This window comes from Anabrus simplex, chromosome 3 (assembly GCF_040414725.1).
Source record: "Anabrus simplex isolate iqAnaSimp1 chromosome 3, ASM4041472v1, whole genome shotgun sequence".
NCBI lineage: Eukaryota > Metazoa > Arthropoda > Insecta > Orthoptera > Tettigoniidae > Anabrus > Anabrus simplex.
In genome coordinates, this window is record NC_090267.1 from 411558344 (window position 1) to 411573924 (window position 15581).

General features: G+C 44.5%; 2 protein-coding genes across 2 annotated transcripts in view; both read left to right on the top strand.

Annotated features, from left to right (window-relative positions):
* Positions 1 to 15581, top strand: part of Acat1 (Acetyl-CoA acetyltransferase 1) — a 226245-nt gene that overhangs the window by 145944 nt on the left and 64720 nt on the right. The window lies entirely within an intron of this gene.
* bdg (bedraggled) overlaps positions 10079 to 15581 on the top strand; it is an 842871-nt gene continuing 837368 nt past the window's right edge. Inside the window, exon 1 of the mRNA XM_067143397.2 lies at positions 10079 to 10581. The gene's annotated coding sequence lies outside the window, so the exon portion shown is untranslated. The remainder of the gene's footprint in view (positions 10582 to 15581) is intronic.

Below are 15581 nucleotides of genomic sequence, written 5' to 3' on the forward strand. Positions count from 1 at the left end.
GAATGTTCCACGGACCACTGCTGAAAGCAGCGACACACCACCGATACAGTGTGCCCAACATGTGCAGTAATCCGTCGATACGTCCATCAAGCTTCCCGCAAGCCCACAATGTGACCCCGTTCAAACGGCTGCAGTATTTCAACAGGAGCACGTACTCGTCGTCGGGGCATGGTTGTACCCTAGAATGAATGTTGCAAATACAATTCATCTCTAACCTCAGCACAGTTTCTGCCTGCAGAGTCAAAACAGAGTGCGCACGGACAGGCCTCCTGAGTGCCATCTGATCGCCGATGTCCGTGACTATCACAACAACCCCTCATTATGCACATATTATACCCTGGTACCACTAAACACAGTCCTTGAGGATATTGTATTTTTTTTCGGGAGTGTGGAAATCTCTATCAATTTATATCAGTAGCGAAATGTCTGTTTTGGGGACAATTTTATTCTTGTTAGTAAGTACGTAGGGTCTATTTTCTTTGTGTAACTATTTAAAATATTATATGATAAATTCGAATGGATGACTACACAAAACGTTAACATAACAACTAAATTTGGGCTACCTGAAGTTTGAAAGTTATAGCCTGTTTTGCTTTACATCGCACCTACAGAAGATGGATCTTATGGCGACGATGGGATAGGAAAGGGCTAGGAGTCTGAAGAAAGCGGCCGTGGCCTTAATTAAGGTACAGCGCCAGCATTTGCCTGGTGTGAAAATGGGAAACTACGGAAAACAATCTTCAGGGCTGCTGAAAATGGGGTTCGAACCCACTACCTCTCGGATGCAAGCTCACAGTTGCGCGATTCTAACCACACGGTCAACTCGCCCGGTCAAGAAGTGGGAATCGAACCCCCCTCTACTCATTTGACCTCCCGAGGCTGAGTGGACCCCCGTTAAAGTCTTCTTACCACATTTCAAATGTCATGCCAGAGCCCGAAATCGAACCCGGTCCCCCGAGAGTGGTAGCGGCAGCTAATCACACTAAATACTACACCACAGAGGCGGACTAAATTATTATTATTATTATTTCTTATTCCGCTTACCCTCCAGGTTTGTTTTTTCCGGACTCAGGAGGGATTCCATCTCTGCCTCCTCAAGATCAGTGTCCTGGAGCGTGTGAGTTTTGGTCGGGAATACAACTGAGAAGGAGGACCAGTATATCGCCCGGGTAGCCTCACATGCTGTACTGATGGGTATATTAGAAGGGATAGGCAAGGAAGAGGGAGGGAAGCGGCCGTGATCTTAAGTTAGGTATCATTCCGGTATTTACCTGGAGAAAAAGTGGGAAATCACGATAAAGCATTTCGAAGATGGCTGAGGTGGGAATCAAACCCCCTCTGCCTAATTGACCTCCTCAGGATGAGTGGACCGCGTTCCTATCCTCGTATCACTTTTCAAATTTCGTGGCAGGGTCAGGAATCGAATCCGGGGCTCCGGGGGTGGGAACTCATCGTACTAACCGCTACACCACAGAGACAGACAAATTAATTAATTAATACTGTAATAATAGGCGCTGCCTGGCCGAGGCGGTAAAGGCGTGCTCGGTTCGCCCGGAAGGACGTGGGTTCGAATCCCCGTCAGGAAGTCGTAAAATTTAAGAAGCGAGATTTCCACTTCCAGAGGTGCATATGGCCCTGAGGTTCACTCAGCCTCCACCAAAAATGAGTACCTGGTTAATTCCAGGGAGCAAAGGCGGTCGGGCGTAGAGCTAACCACTCTACCCCATCACGTGCCGGGGTTAACAATGGTGGAAGCCTTTACCTTCCACTCCTCCAAGGGCCTTCATGGCCTGTACGGGGGTGACTTTGCTTTTTACTGTAATAATAATGGCCTACGGTCTCAGTAACTGTGTACAGCATTTTTATTTGACGCCATTTAGGTTGCCTGCGTGCCAATTTCCACGTTCCGCTTTACTCTACTAGATGGCAGGGAAATCGGTCTTCTGTTGGGAGATCTATGACAGAGGGTTGTTGCAAACTGCAGGGCGTGCACCTATACGTTATTCCTATAACCTTGACGATTTGGGATATAGTAGCGTATGTTTCATTCGTTGAAATGATGAGTTAACCCGCTAAAAACACTGGCAACGGAGACGTACCTGAAGAGACTGTGCTAGTACCAGTGATAGACCCACACCGAGGGTTCTCAGTACGCCCAGCAGCAAGTGAAAGCTACGCCGAACTGACTTTATGCTTCTTATAAGTTGGTGCAACATTACTACTCAAAAACTAGGTTATATTTTAAAACAAAAGGCTCTGGGCGATTTCTTAAAGATGTAAATGTATGTTTCATTTAAACTTGTTAATGTTAGCCCATATCTAACCCAGTAATACACTGTATTGTTTAACCTTTTTTGTACTACCGGTATAGAAAATAATCGTTCTTGTGGCTACTTTCAAGTGTATGGCAAGCCTGTTGGTCGTTAGCACGAAGGCTGGTTGGATTCTCAAAGGGTATGCGATTATAGGGTAATCGCAAAAAACCGGTGGCTGTACCAAAATGAGTCGTACTAGGCATGACAGGAGTGAGAGGTAGTTTGCCAGGAGTCTGGTGGTTTTCCGTTGCTTTCCTTACAAAGTGCTCTTGTAGCACGGCCGGTCCTAGGAGTAGTACCTTCATAACATCCAGACACACAATAGTCACGCTCGGAATGCCATTGCTCATTTTGCTATATTTTGATCTGGCCAAAATTTCTGGCATTGTCGTCTACTGTACTCCAGTTGCCTCGTATAGCAGTTAAGGGGGGCCCTGCTAAGAATTTGGACCAAAAATGATATTTTAGTACTAGTAAACATTCCAAACTTCGGAGCACACATGGTTGTGTTTATTTATTTATTTATTTATTTATTTATTTATTTATTTATTTATTTATTTATTTATTTATTTATTTATTTATTTATTTATTTAATAACGTGACCCCCACCAATCATATCCTAACCTTGTCGTGGGGGTAGGACTTGCGTGGTCAAACGATCTTGAGAGCAATGCCGGCCTCCCATGCCAGACAGGTTGAAGATGATGATCGAGACTAAATGGGATATCCTGGTCTTCCCGGCCGGGGATTAGGCGCTGGCCTAACAGATCGCCCCGAAAAAAAAAAAAAAACAGAATGAAATGGCGGTTAGTGTCGGGAGTGTCCGAGGGCATGTTTGGCTCGCCAGGTGCAGGTCTCTTGATTTGACACCCGTAGGTGACCTGCACGCCATGATGAGGATGAAATGATGATGACACATACACCCAGCCCCCGTGCCAGCAAAATTAACCAATGATGGTTAAAATTCCCTATCCTTCCGGGAATCGAACCCGGGACCCCTGTGACCCAAGGCCAGCACGCTAACCGTTTAGCCATGGAGCCGGACTCGCCCCCGAAAAAACACACGGTACGAAACCTAACGACAGAAGCTGGACAAATATATCGGACAGACCCAGGCACCGGGCGAGATGGCCATGCGGTTAGAGGCGCGCGGCTGTGAGTTTGCATCCGGGAGATAGTGGGTTCGAATCCCACTGTCGGCAGCTCTGAAGATGGTTTTCCGTGGTTTCCCATGTTCACACCAGGCAAATGCTGGGCTGTACCTTAATTAAGGCCACGGCCGCTTCCTTCCAACTCCAAGACCTTTCCTATCCCATCGTCGCCATAAGACCTATCTGTGTCGGTGCGACGTAAAGACCCTAGCAAAAAAAAAAAAAAAAAAAAAAATACAGACCCAGGCAGTGGGAAAGGACAAATGATAAGGTTTGTGAATGGCAATGCTGTGAAGATGAAATAATCTGTAAATCTGAAAGACGGAGAAGAAGAAAATTTGGCTGGATGATGTGGAGGAAGATCTACGTCATCCGGGAGTCCGAGGTTGGCGGGGGTAAGCGCGGGACAGAGCGGAGTGAGCAGAAGTCATCAAGGACGCCAAGGCCCTTCAAGGGCTGTAGTGCCATGGAGTAAGAGTATTGACGTGGCAAAATCAGGTTACATGCATTCGAACTTTTTTGTAACGGAATCATATGCTTATACTCAAGCTTATTGTTCCGGAACTATAGATCCGATCCGAATGGTTGCAGTACTGTTTGATTGGAAGTGTGGGACATGCGATTTATTTTATTTATTTGCTAGTTGCTTTACGTTGCACCGACACAGATAGGTCTTATGGCGACGATGGGATAGGGAAGGCCTAGGAGTGGGAAGGAAGTGGCCGTGGCGTTGCCGGGTGTGAAAGTGGGAAACCACGGGAAACCATCTTCAGGGCTGCCGACAGTAGGGTTCGAACCCACTATCTCCCGGATGTAAGCTCACAGCTGCGCGCTCCTAACCGCACGGCCAATTCGTCCGGTGGGAAATGAGAGTTAGTGTTGCGAGGTCCCCTGAAATTTCGGAAGATCTTCCGATTTTTAAGAAGATTCCAGAAATTACGAAATTTATGTGGAAATCTTCCGAATTCTTCTCCGTCCTACCTTCACATATAAAAATAACCAGATGATAAAATCATCCATTGCATCTCAATTTAATATACTGTATTGTTTATTTTTCCTTCGGCTGCTATCGGTTTCAAGAGTAGTTGGGGAGTAGATCATATATTGGTTTGAAAAAAATACAGGAACTTAGTGTCTCGCTTGTAGACAGTCTTGAATGCCAACTGGCCACAGTAAGATATCAGTAGAAGACAGGATATGTCATTCTAAAAGGGTTCTCTAAGATCTTGGTTTTAATTTTTGTTTACAATTATTTTCTCGTCACACCGACACAGACAGGTTTTGTGGCGACGGTGGGATAGGAAAGGTCTAGGAGTGGGAAGGAAGCGGCCGTCGCCTTAATTAATGTATTGCCCCAGCATTTGCCTGGTGTGAAAGTGGGAAACCACGGACACCATCTTCAGGGTTGCCGACAGTGAGGCTCGAACCCTGTATCTTCCGAATGCAAGCTCACAGCTGCGCACGCCTAACCGCATGGTCAACTCGCTCAGTTGTTCTTCTTCTTTGTTTTCTACTCTATTCTTCTGGCGAAAACGATTACCAACATTAGAGTGCGATTTAGGCTACTATTTGCTGATGTCACGCAAAGATTTGTCCTATTCGTAATGGAAAATTTACCAGTTTTCTAAGCGCTCCATGATGATTTATGACGAGTTACTTGGATACATTCGGGAGATAGTAGACTCGAACCCTCAAGATGGTTTTCAGTAGTTTTCCATTTTCACACCAGGCAGATGCTTGGTCTGTACGTTAATTAAGGTCATGGCCGCTTCCTTCCCACTCCTAGCCCTTCGTATCCCACTGCCGTCATAAGACCTATCTGTGTCGGTGCGACGTACAGAAAATTGTAACAAATTGGACCTGTACTCATCTTCCCTTTGATTAGTGGTAAAAGAGGATGGTTACCCAGTTGTTCATCCTCTTAAAACAATAATCCTCACCACAACCAAACGTGGTGTTGGTATTAGTTTACTCCTGTCGAATGACACCAGTGGGTCTGCTCAAGGCTTAACGACTCCATCCGGTGGATGAATCACCATCAACAGCGTCACATGCTCTCAATCCATATGAACGCTACGGAGAAGTTCGAAATTGAATCCAGGCTTTTGGTACACAATCTAGTGATTAAAAATTGCATGCCACCACTCTCCTACCCTGCCGGCCAACATGTTGTTACGTGCCAGCCCGGTGGTAACCCCTTCAGTACTTGCTAGAAAAGGCTAGTGAGTCAAAAGACCAGAGTCGACCTTTTTGTGCAATGTTCTCTGGACTCCCCGTCCGTTTCTGGAAGGTGCAACAAGAATATTCCGGTACTCATCACATGAACGATAAAAAGGAGGCTAGTCACGGACAGTAAGGTCGGTATATGCAGAGTCGTTCTCCCCCTGTGGGTGGGGGCGATAGAATAACACCCACGATATCCCCTACCTGTCGTAAGAGGCGACTGAAAGGGGTCCCAGAGGCTCTGAACTTTAGAACGTGGGTTGGTGAACACGGGGCCCTTAGCTGAGTCCTGGCACTGCTTCCACTTACTTGTGCCAGGCTCCTTACTTTAATCTATCCTATCTGACCTCCCTTGGCCAACTCTTGTTCTTTTCAGACCCCGACGGTATTACGTAGGAATGCCTAGGGAGTCTTTAATTTTCATGCCTTTCGCGGCCCTTGTCTTCCTTTGGGTGATACCTTCATTTTTCGAAGTGTCGGACCCCTTCCATTTTTTCTCTCTGATTAGTGTTATATAGAGGATGGTTGCCTAGTCGTATTTCCTCTTGAAACAATAATCACCACCATGCAGAGTGGTTCTCAGCCAATGCGTGACCATGGCTGGTCCGTGGTCCAACAGCTCTGCACTCTGACCGGCCAGCCGATCAGAGAACGGGTGGCCACGGATGTACCGTGGCTCTACGCCTCTGCATTCGGGAGACGGGACAGGGCTGGACCTCATGGCTGGCCCCAACCATCAGTTGTCCTGAGAATGGTTTTCCGTGGTTTTCCAATCTCCTGCCCTAAGGCGAATGCCGGGTCAGTTCCTAGTATAGGTCACGGCCGCCATCCCCCTCACCGTCTCCGAGCATCTCCTTCACCGTAACAAATCTTCCGGCCTGAGAGACGGTGTCACCGTCTAAGTGGCCCGCCTCCCCCTTCAGGGGAGGAATTAAACATTTTAGTAGTAGTAGCAGCAGCTGCGGACAGTAAGTTAGAGTTGGAGTCAGTATATTCGGGTGAGGGGCGACAGCGATGTTGGCTGTCACCAGTGTCCCCGCCGGAGTCTGAACGAGGTGTTGTTTTTGCGTCGGAGTGTCGAGTGAGTAGCTGGACTGATGAACGTTGTAGTAGTGTTGGCTGCCGTTAGTGTTCCACCGGACTCAGAGTATCGTAGCGTACGGAATAGAGGAATATGTGTGTGTGTGTGCGTGTGTGTGTGTGTGTGTGTGTGTGTGTGTGTGTGTGTGTGCATCCTTGGAGTAAAGATCGTCGTAGAGTCAGCGATTGGAGCAGCTATCATGAGTGTAATTGGGACAGTGTTAATGGTCGTTGTTGTGGGAAGTATTGTCCTGTTGGTTAGCACTGTTGAACTGTTGCTTGTTTGGTTGTCCGTATTGAATGGCTCACTGTATTTGAATGTGAATTACTAGACTTTCTTTGGGGTCGAACCAAGGAACAGTCATCGTGTGTTGAGCGGCCAGTAGTTCTGTGTTCAAGCCTTTGGCCTTATATCAGAAATAAGGTTTCTAGAAGGAAACCATAATTTAATTTCATCGATTGCAAATGTTAAAAAACATTTAAGCTCTTTAGGCTTTTTCAATCGTGAAATTATCAGCGTTTCGCCCCAGTGTGGCAGTGGGCTCATCAGTTGGATTGCTACACCTTCCCAAGACGCTGGTGGCTAGTGCCTTTGGCAGGCATTTATACATGTGGAGGCACATGCTTCCCCTAGTGCACCGTCACTGCATTGTCCTTGCAGTAGTGTCTCAACGGCGCACTAGCCACCAGCGTCTTGGAAAGGTGTAGCAATCCAACTGATGAGCCCACTGCCACACTGGGGCGAAACGCTGGTAATTTCACGATTGAAAAAGCCTAAAGAGCTTAAATGTTTTTAATAATTAATGGAGTTTGGTCATTCATTGTTGAATGGAATTGCACGTGTGTGTGTGTGCGCATTTATTGGATCATCCTGAAATAAACTAGAGCGATAAGAGACGGTGTTTTATTGGTAAAAATATGACAGTGAAAATGTTTTCTATCAACGGAACTCGAACCGGCAAAACACAGTGTTTCTCAAACGATGTGTTCTTGACGTCTTAACGACCATGGCTGCCTGGCGGGCTATAGCATCCGTCACTGGGCCAGACTATTGTTTCACTTTCTCTGCGGGTTTCCTCCTCTCATCTTTAGAGAGGTGCTATGCACGTTGCATTTTCTAGGCACACAGTGAGCCAGCGCAACATTAAATCTTGCGTCATGGCTGGCTAAGAGTATGTCTGCCGTGGGCCGTATTCCAATTCAACCAATAACTCCACCGGCGCGTGAGATAAGAACAAGGTTTTCGAACGTGCAGTTCAGACCTTTACATGACCTTACCTGTTATCGCACGTTACTTTCTTAGTCACGGCTGATTGTGGAGGATTTTGACAGGTAAGGTGGTCAACTTTGCTCTTTATTCATTGCATGAGCGACTGCAATTTACTTACGTATTTTTCGCGATAGACATCTTTTCACTTTTCGACTAAAATATTGACAAGGACTTCTATAAGTAAGTTACCGGTATTTGTTTTAAATGGGACCAAATTAGTGTTGGTTTTAAGGCGTAGAACAATTAGAATTATCGGCTGCTCGTAACCTATGGACGAGAAATAGGACAGTGTTGGTGGTTATTGTTGTTTAAAGGTAGAAAGGTGATATTATAATCCCGTCGTGATATTAATCATAAGGGAAACAAAGGTTTGACCCCTCGAAGAGTGAAGACATCGGTTTAAAACTATAGGAAGTGCCGTGACGGAGAGAGAAAGATAGGGAGGGGGGGGGGTGTTGATGCGCATTGTAGGTCTCGCATTCAACAACTTACTAACCGATGGAATTGGGTGCGGTGTGGGCCAAGTAGCCTTAAGCTTGCATTCGGGAGATGGTGGGAAGCACTGGCTGTGACATATACTTTCCAGAAGCCTCGCGAGACAGCCAGGGCTTACGTCAGCCAGAAAGGCTAGGATATAAAAGGCCAAGATCAAGGCCACTCTAGTAGAATAATTTCTGCCTAGGAGACTGATTACCTCGGATCGAGTAGGGGTATTTCAGTCGCCTTGACAAAGAATACTGCACTATATTCGAAACGTCGGCAAACTGTACGTGATATGCGTACAAGTACAACACGGTTCAATCCGGAAATTAAATTAAATAATTCTTCACACCGTGGAAGCTTCACTTCTAAAATAAATAAATAAATAAATAAATAAATAAATAAATAAATAAATAAATAAATAAATAAATAAATAAATAAATAAATCATCACTGATCTGCATTTAGGACTGTAGACCAGGTGGCAGATTCCCTAGCAATTGCTTACCTAGTCTTTTCATCAATTATTTCAAAGATGTTTGACGTTTGTCAAACATTTATCTTGGTAAATTATTCCAGTCCCAAATTCCTCTTCGTATAAAGGAATGTTTGCTCCAGTTTGTCCTCTAGAATACTAATTTTACCTTCATACTATGATCTTTTTTTTTTTTTTTAACACCGGTCTGCTAATGTCATATGAAGCTGACTCCAGATAAATTACAAGGATCGGGGACTTCATATTAACACAGTTTGTAAGGCAGTATTTATTATACATTTGAAGTAGAACACGCTGCTATGACATATCTAGTAACGAAAATAGAGAAAAAGAAAACATCATTAAACATATCAATAGAAGTGATATGAGAACTTATTTTTAACTATTTCTTTCCTTTCAATCCTTATTTTTAAATCTGGTGGCGCTCATTCCAAATGTTTGAAGTTATATCTGGACATTCACAGGTTCCGGTCATTTACAGTCATTCTAAAATGTCTGTGTCCATTGTGAAGGGGTGATGTCATAACCCTACACTCTACATTGTGCTGAAGCGGCAGGTGAGAAAGGCTCTATGTCGGTACTCCATACCATGCATGTGGATATTGTTATTACACATTACACTATCTCATTCGCTGCATTCAGGTTATTAGTAGGTCACAGCACTCCAAGCACTGCGGTTTGCCTATTCTTCCGGCACCGATGCAAATACAGTTTACAGGAGTTGCTCGGACAACATACTTTAGAGATTCTGCAACTCTGCCGATAGATAGCGACACTAAACAATAAATGTGCTTATCGCGCTCTAATACAACTCCGAACGGGTTTACTTTCCCTTTCTAAATTGTAAACACTTGCTCTGTTGTGATTGAGGAACATATCTGACACTCATTCAGTTACCTTGAATGATATTTGCATCAGAGATAGAGCCCTTCCTCAAGTAGAATAATGATAATAAAGGTGAGTTCTCCAACGGCCAATGCGAGAGTTTCGTCCTTACGGGATCGAACGCGCCAGCTTGCCTGTGGGTAGATGGCAGCCACCTTGCCGGTCCTCTCAGTCACAGTCGTGTGCGTGCGCAGGGTAAGTGGTTTCTATAGTAACGGGGGAATATATACATGACGTTCACACAAACAATAACACATGCAAGCCAGTTTACGTTCGTCGTACACCTTGTCGAAAAATATACTCATCACGATAGTTATTAATTACTAAAAATCAGTTGTACGGAAAATGGAAGTGTTGAATATATACCGGTAAGCACTTACAACGTGATAGGTTAATTTTTAAAGCAATATTTATACCGTGTTGTTATTTTTTGTCCAAAACAGTTCGTTTCTGGTGACTTCCTGTTTGCTCTGTGTCATCGTATGTACAGTCTTTTCTGCCACGAGTTCCGCTTAAGAATTTAAGTGATAAAATATTTCTTTAGTGTGCATAGTATTGTTTTCAAGATAGTGTCAGAATTTTTGAAAGTACAGTAGTGAGTGCATTGTGATTATTACAAGTTAAAGAAAACAACGTTTTCTCAGCCACCTCATCGTCAGCCTATTGGATGCTTCTGCGACAGGTAAGCTTAATGCCAGTTCTGTACCTCGCTTCGGTCGCACCTGTTCCCTGAACATCGATCCTGTTGAGGTAATTTCTTGTTATCTCACTTACCGAGAGCGATGCCTTCTATTCATTTACCTATTTTATTCTGAGAGTGCCTTCAGGTGATTTCTGTATAATCATCTTCCGGTAAATTTCAACTTTGAAGATTATGTAATTGCGAAATTCATGGATGTAATTCGACGGTGGTTCACTACTGTATTGTTGATTGATATTAGTAGTAATGCCTACCATGGTGGTTAGCTTCATCCAAGGGCGTATTTGGAGAATGTCCAGGACCTCCAGACCTTCCCTTCTCCTCGAAAAAAAAAATCTCTTCTTTTTTTATTTTTTTTTAGAATGTTCAGTTTCATTACGAATACTTCATATTATATTACAAGTAGAAGTCAAACGCCGACCAATGCTCACTATAACTATGTGCAATATACATCGGAATATACAACGGAAGGAGAATGCAATGTTCTGATAACTTTTATAGATAGATCTTTCTTTGTTTTCTTAATCTGTTTACCGTCCAGGGTTGGTTTTGCCCTCGGACTCAGCGAAGGATCCCATCTCTACCGCCTCAAGGTCAGTGTCCTGGAGCGTGAGACTTTGGGTCGTGGATACAACTGGAAGGAGGACGAGCGCTTCACCCAGGCTGCCTCACCTGCTGTATTGAACAGGAGCCTTGTGGGGGACAGGAAGATTGGAAGGGATAGACGAGGAAGGAAGGAAGGAAGCGGCCATGCCGTTAAGTTGGTACCATCCCGGCATTTGCCTGAAGGTGAAGTGGTAAACCATTTCGAGGATATCTGAGGTGGGAATCGAACCCCCCCCCTCCCCTCCTCTACTCAGTTGACCTCCTGAAGCTGAGTGGACCCCGTTCTAGTCCTCGCACCACTTTTCAAATTTCGTGGCAGATCCGGGAATCGAACCCGGACCTCCATGGGTGGCAGCTAATTACACTAACCACTACACCACAGAGGCGGACTTTATAGATAGATACTGCGATAAACTGTGGACTGAACATACCTACTTACATAATTGTTCATATGATAACACAGTGTTTTAGCCCATGTGAGAAGTTACGGAGCACTTTAAGGACTATGTCTTACCGGAATCTTATTTGGGCTTACTATTAAAAATCTTTCTTTCTTTTTTTCTTTATTAATCCGTTTACCCTCCAGGGTTGGGCTTTCCCTCGGACTCAGAGAGGGATGTCACATCTACCGCCTCAAAAGGGCAGTGTCCTGGAGCGTGAGACTGTGGGTCAGTGGATAAACTGAGAAGGAGGACCAGTACATCGTTCAGGTGATCTCACCTGCAATGCTGAACAGGAGCCTTGTGAGGGGATGGGAAGTTTGGAAGAGATATACAAGAAAGAGGGAAAGAAGCGACCGTGGGCTTACGTTAGACACCATTCCGGCATTTGCCTGGAGGAGAAGCGGAAAACCACTGAGAACCATTTCGAGGATGGCTGAGGTGGGAATCGAACACCCCTCTACTTAATTTACCTCCCGAGGCTGAGTGGACCCCGTTCCAGTCCTCGTACCACTTTTCAAATTTCGTGGCAGAGCCGGGAATCGAACCCAGGCCTCCGTGGGTGGGAGCTAATCACACTAATCACTACACCGCAGAGGCGGACTTTATAGATAGATACTGCGAAAATCTGTGGACTGGAAATACACGCACATACATAATTGTTCATATGATAACACAGTGTTTTAGCCCATACGAGAAGATACCGAGCACTTTAAGGACTGTGTCTCACCAGAATAATAATAATAATAATAATAATAATAATAATAATAATAATAATAATAATAATAATAATAATAATAATTCCCTCTGTGGATAAGTGGTAGAGGGTCGGCCTATGGATTCCAAGATTGCAGGTTCTAACCTGGCAGAGGTAAAAAATTAAAATGAAATGGCGCATGGCTTTTAGTGCCGGGAGTCTCCGAGGACATGTTCAGCTCACCAGGTGCAGGTCTTTTGTTTTGACTCCCGTAGGTGACCTGCGCGTCGTGATGAGGATGAAATGATGATGAAGACAACCAATACACCCAGCCCCAGTGCCAGTGAAACTGACCAGTGATGGTTAAAATTCCTGCCGGGAATCGACCAAAGGCCAGTATGCTAACCATTTAGCCATGGAGCCGAACCTGGCAGAAGTAATACTGATCAACAAAAAATTACTTTCGGTGGATATCTTGGTATCAAACGAGCGTTTCTATACAACTGAAACATTTTGTTTCAAAATATGAAAACCACTGTCTTTATCTCCCAACCGTTCTTGAGATATACGGCATCAACCATTTACATATGTTTGAACACTGTATGAAGAAAAACAACTCCACAGACAGAAGTTTCGCTTGAGCATTGATAGCTACATGGAGAACTAATGAACACGGCTTTAACTAAGATTACTGTAAATGCATCACATGACACTTATTAGATTTGTTTTTTTACATAGCTACACACGTAGCAAAACAGATTTGTTCAATTGATGCAACCTCTGGACCCCATAATGTCCACTGTCGCTGAAAATAAAATAAAATAAAATGAAAATATTCCGGTTTTAATGAAAAATAAAGAAAAAACATTGAAAACAATTCTTAAAGAACGCTATTCCATGAAAAATAAGACGTTGTCAACATCTTCAAAACCCGACGTAATAGGGTAAAACGGTTTTCAGATGTGACATCAGCATGGAAATCTGCACTAGAAACAGTAAACATCTATCTCAGATAGACTATCTACCCCTTGTAAATCAGTGTATTCGGGATGGGTGGAAGAACGTCCATTCGATACTCCATCTCATGCGATATCGGCTTCTTTGGTGAAACTTTTAATGTTTACCCGACACAATTAATTAAAACTCAGCCATAGATCGCCCAAGAGAGATCTGGCTTACTCTGCCATCCGTTAGAGTCCATCTCATGCGATATCGGCTTCTCTGGTGAAACTTTTAATGTTTACCCGACACAGTTAATTAAAACTCATCCATAGATCGCCCAAGAGAGATCTGGCTTACTCTGCCATCCGTTAGAGTAACACGGAACGTCAAAACTGACGGGCAGGTATCCTAAACAACGTCAAGTTAAAATGCCCACACACGCAGCTGAGGCGACACACTCCTCCCCCTCCTCCTCTGCTGCACTGCTCATTCAGTGATAAGTCGTGTGTCCTGTCACGTGCCCCCAAATCTCGGTTAGATATTGTATATTCTGAATCCGGAAAATTTATTAACTCATCGATAAATATTCTTGATCTTCCCCGTCCCCTCCTCGAAACAAATTTCCAAGTTGCCTCCGTACACACATGTTGAAACACACTGAAAATAATGAAAACCTACAACCTGTTTTCCAGTCATTGACCGGGTCAGGGATTTAATGAATGAAGCATATATATAGGCTGTTAGTACGATGGGGTCGCCACTCCCAAAGTGATATATTAATGACTGATAGATGCTATGAAATGAGAATGGAGAGTGTTGCTGGAATGAAAGATGACAGGGAAAACCGGAGTACCCGGAGAAAAACCTGTCCCGCCTCCGCTTTGTCCAGCACAAATCTCACATGGAGCGACCGGGATTTGAACCACGGTATCCAGCGGTGAGAGGCCGACGCGCTGCCGTCTGAGCCACGGAGGCTCCCACTGAAAATAATATCTGTTATTAACATATGCGAATCCATGATATTACGTGTTGCTGTAATTATTTTGACCATGGATGAAATGATTTTTCTGGAACTTGGAAATTAGTTATTATCCTAGCAATGTCCTTCAGTATATGCGTAAGAAATTCCTCCTCAGGACACATGCCAAAAGTCGTCGTGACCTGCAATCAAAGTCAATGTACAGTTAACTTTTTCTGTACTTTTTTCATTATCTCTACTGAATCCCAATCAATACCAGAACTGAGAAATTTTGAAATTCAAGAGTAGAGTTTAAAAAATTTGAAATCTCGAGTTTAATTTTCTCCAGTTGTTACAGACATTTGCTGGGACAGTACCATACTTCTGTGGTATCTTTTCGAACAGTAGCCTGAAATAATTACTCATACGCTCAGGCCATGCACATCAGGTCACAAAAAGATTGTACTTGCAAATGTACAGAACTGATGACCGTAATGACTGTTTCGGGTAAGTAGACACCGAAACATCAACGCTGTTATCCTAATTCTTCTTCCTAGCCTTTCCTAAAATATCTGGGGTGGCAGTGAATGTGGATTTGGCTCAGTTTTCTTTTTTTCTTTCTTTCTTAATCCGGTTATCGGCCAGGGTTGTTTTTTCCCTCGGACTCAGTAAGGGATCTCACCTTTACCCCTTCAAGGGCAGTGTCCTGGCGCGAGAGATTTTGTGTCGGATTACAACCGGGTAGGAGGACCGGTACGTTGCCCAGGCGGCCTTACCTGCTATGCTGAACAGGGGCCTTGTCGGGACTTGCATACCGTGGGGAATGGTTACCTGTTTGCTGTCCGGTTCCATGGCTAAATGTTTAGCGTGCTGGCCTTTGGTGACAGCGGTCTCGGGTTCGATTCCCGGAAGAGTCGGGAATTTTAACCATTATTTGTTAATTCCCTTGGCACGAGGGCTGGGTGTATGTGTCGTCTTCTTCATCATTTCGTCCTCATTACGACGCGCAGGTGGACTACGGGCGTCAAATCGAAAGACTTGTGTCTGACGAGCCGAACTTGTCTTCGGACACCCCCGGCACTAAAAGCCATACGCCATTTTTACCTGCTTGCTTGCTGGCTGCCAGCGCGGACAAACAAGCGGCACCGTACAACAGGATTCAGTCTGTGTATTTAAGTTTACGCAGCTCGCAGTGAAGGGTGAAGCGAGTTTCTCCAAGCAGGCTGTCTGCACATATCTACAATATAGCAGGGATGTTTAGTGTTTTCCTGCGCTGGTTCCCAGTCGCTGGGTAGCATTCAGTGTGATCAGAAGGGTGGTGTTAATTATAGCGTTCATA